The sequence below is a fragment of the Stegostoma tigrinum genome, unplaced genomic scaffold (assembly GCF_030684315.1).
Source record: "Stegostoma tigrinum isolate sSteTig4 unplaced genomic scaffold, sSteTig4.hap1 scaffold_49, whole genome shotgun sequence".
In the NCBI taxonomy this organism is placed as follows: Eukaryota; Metazoa; Chordata; class Chondrichthyes; order Orectolobiformes; family Stegostomatidae; genus Stegostoma; species Stegostoma tigrinum.
Genome location: NW_026728419.1, coordinates 1,721,582 through 1,725,697, shown reverse-complemented (window position 1 = coordinate 1,725,697; position 4,116 = coordinate 1,721,582).

The window sequence follows — 4,116 nt, the reverse complement described above, 5'->3', positions numbered from 1 at the left end:
CATCTTTCTGCACTTGTAGAGCCTTGATCAGAGAGTATTTAGGATCACTGTGTACAATATTGTCTCTTTCGTAAGGAAAGAGCACCTTCCCACAGGCACGGTGCAGACGAGTATCACCAGTCTCATCCCTGAGATGATGGCACCATGAGGAAACTGGCTGTTTAATCTGTAGAGCTGTGAAATAATAATAGATAATTCCATTAAAACTTAGGGTTGGCAATGAACAATTAAGCCCAAACAACATATTGATATGGTGAGAAATTCCAAACTTTACCGATGTCAATACATCTTGGTTTTACGTGTAGAATTACACAGAGCTCCATGTCGATTGAGAGAGAAATGCAGACTCTGAATGAACTCTCTCCACATTGATGTGTGACCCTACACTGAATGTCATGTTGTTCACAATCCCGACATGAGCCATAATACCTTACTTCTGAAACAGAGAGCTATTCCAACCAGATTCTGATCTCCATAGAGAACACAAGTTTGTCTTGTCGGAGGATGTGATCTTGAGATTTTGCACAAACATTAGGCTTCCCACCTCACTGCTGTAAAACTGCATTAAAGTACCACATGTGTACCACGAGCAGTGGACACACGACGAACAGCTTGGAGCAGACTATCTGTGCAGCCCCTGCCCCATTTGCTTGTCATGTTGGAGCATCAGTTACCTCACTCTGTTTCCATGTAAGTGACTGTAGGGGCTGAATGGCCTCCACCTGTTCATATGTCAGTGACTCAAGGAGCTGCACAGCAGGGCCAAGTGCCAAATTTGTCTTCCCCGGATTCCTGTGTAACAGCTCAATGTGCGAACTAGTGTGACAATGCTGTAACTGTATGAGGTTATTTTGTCCTGGTTTCCTTTAAGAGAGGGATTGAACAAGAGGCACAAAGCCGTCTAGTTAATAAAACTTGAGGAAGCAGCTTGAGAGGCTTTGGCTTTTTTCACAACATCTGTTAACTATTTCACGACTGTAGTTCTGAATAAATGTAAACAGAAAGGCACCACAGACTTCTGGGGAAGAGAATTCCCATTCAAAATGCCCTTTTAGAATTTCTTCTCATCCATCTTATAGAATCAGAAACTCATGTAATGTAACAATGCAATCTGATCTATTCCCATTTCCCAGTATTTGGCCGATATCCATCTGAACCCTTCCTGTTCATTTAACAACCCAGGTTCCCTTTAACTGTGTAAATGCACCCGTCTCCACCTCTTCTGGCTGCTCTTTCTGTACACACACCACTCTCTGCATGAAAATGTTGCCCCACGTTCCCTTCTATATCTTTCCCCTCTCACCTTCAACATAGGCACTTTACTTTTTGACTCCTGGGAAACAGATCTTGGCTTTTCAGACTATTCATGCTCCTCATGGTTGTATAAACTTCTGTAATATCACCCCTCAATCTCCAACACACCAGGGGAAAAAGCTGCAAACTATTCAGCAACTCCATCTTGCTCAAACCCTCAAATTCAGGAGCATGCTTGCCAATCTTTTCTGCTCCTCTCAAGGTGAACAACGTCCTTCCTTTAGCAGAGCCAACTGAAATGTACACAGTATTCTTAACTTGGCCTCATCAACGTCCTGTACAGGAGCAAAATGCCATCCCAGCCCCTATACCCAACACTCTGACTGATTAGGGCAAGGGTGACAAACGTGTTCTTCAGCATCCTGTCTACCTGCTACTCCACTTTCAAGGAACTAAGTGCCTGCACCCAAGGTCTCTTTATCTGGCAATGCTCCCCAGGGCCCTAGCATTAACTGTATAAGTCCTGCCTGCTTCACCTTACCAAATGCAAAACCTCTCATTTGTCTAAATCAAACTCCATCAGCCACACCTTGGCCCATTGGCCCATCTGATCAATGTCCCATTGCACTCTGAGATAATCTTCACCACTGTCCACTGCACCACTTTTTAATGTTGTCTGGAAACTGACTAGTCATGTCTCTGATATTCACATCCACATCCTTTGTATTAATGATGGAAAGCAGTGAACTCAGCACTGATACTTGCGGTACACTGCTGGTCACTGGTCTCCAGTCTGTAAAAGAATCCTCTGCCTTCAAGCCAGTTTTGAATTCAATTGGCTATCTCCCCCGGATCCCATGTGCCCTCCCATTAATAAACTGTCTACCGTTCGGAACCTTACCAAACACCATCCTAAAGTCCATATAGACAACACTGCCTTCATCAAACTTCTTTATCACCTCTTCAAAATAATCAAGTTAGTGAGACATGTTTTACAATGCACAAAGCGTGTTGCCGATCTCTCATCAATACTTGCCTTTCCAACTGCATGTAAATCCTGTCCCTCAGAATCCCCTCCAACAACTTACCCAGCTCTCATGTCAGCCTCACTGGTCTATGATTCCCTGGCTTGGCTGGTCACTGTTTCCTTTTCCAGTCCCACTCCTCCACTGGTCACAGCAAATTTTATATGTAACCAGGTTGGTGATGTGGTCGATGATATAGGCTCAGACTGGGTCAGGATCCGTGTTAGGAACAAGACAGGCAGTTTTCTTTAATTTGCTAAAAAGCATGTTTATGAGCAAAATAAAGTTACTCACGCTATGATGGAAAGAAGAATGTAAAACAGTTTGGATCTGCACATATGTACATTGATATTTTCCCTTTCTAAAAGTAAATCACACACACACACACACACACACACACACACACACACACACACACAGACACACACACACACACACACACACAGACACACACACACACACACACACACACACACTCGTACGTATGTTTGAAGACAAACTGAAATGTTAATTTGAAATAACTTTGTCCACATAAGAGATGAACTCATGATTAAAGGAAAAAGATGAGACTTCCCCGAATGTTATGCTGCTTCCAAATGTGTTCTGTTCGCACAAGTTGTTGGTGATGGGATTCCTTCCTGGAACAGTTCGATTTGGCTGAATTCCCTTTGCTACAAGCAGTGGGAGACTCTAGTGAATCGTTGTCATGAATCCTCCACCAGCGGTTTGACCGAACTATATGTTTCCGCCACATTTCCTGCTCCACGTCGGTGCATCATTGCTGCTGTCGTCCACAGACCCTTTTCCTTCGCAACAAGTGGGCCTACTTGATTTAAAGATATGTTTATATGTGCCTGCGTAATTTAAAAATAAAATGTTTAATGTCTTCACAATATCTTTGTTAACATGAATGTGCCTTATTCCTGAATAAACACAGAAATTACTAGAAAAGCTCAGCAGGCTGGGAGCATTGATGAAGATAAATCAGAGTTATTGTTTCAGGCCCAGTGAACCTTCCTCAGAACCTGTTTTATTTTTAAAAAAATTACTTCCTCAGTTTTATTCTCCCATACACGAGGAAATATCCATCAGGTATTCACCAGGTATGCCATCTTGAAAATCTTATCTAATCAAAAAGAACGTTTCTCATTCTCAGGCCTGAGCTGTTAATCCTCTAGAACACAATGCCTACATCCCAGGGCAGCGTACAGAGGACCATCTTTGAAAATTTTCAAACATTGTCATGTTTGCCCTACACAGATGCAGGGAAACATGCCTAAGATCATACCCGGCACACTTTGCAAGAAACGGCATCATTCAATTCACTTTCCAAATCACTCGCAACATCTTCAGAGCAATGTTATATGATTTACGTACCAGGACGCACAAATCCCTCAGTGGCACTGACCTCTGCGTACCTTCTCCAGTCATATAATTTACTGCTGTTTTATCCTTTCGCTGAAATACAAACTTCCCATAACCCACACTGTACTGTTTTACTCGCAATCCCGAAGGTTTGCTCATTCTCATCCCCTGTCTACAGCCCGTTGTAGATGCTCTGCCTCCACTTGACATCTTATTGGACGACTCTGCTGGTGTACTAGCAAATTGAGTTCCAATCCTATCAGCCCTTGATCCAAAGCGGTAATCTAGTTTGTAAGCTGTTGATGACCTCACACTGATCCCTGAGGAATTCCAGTAGTTGCAGCTTCCCAAATTGAAAATAAATAATTATCTCTACTCTGCATTTCCTGTTAGCTAACCAGGGCTCACTGTGTAGCAGCTGGGAAAGGTTGCAGGGCCTCTCCTGTGGTGTGCAGCTGGTTGTCCAGGTGTT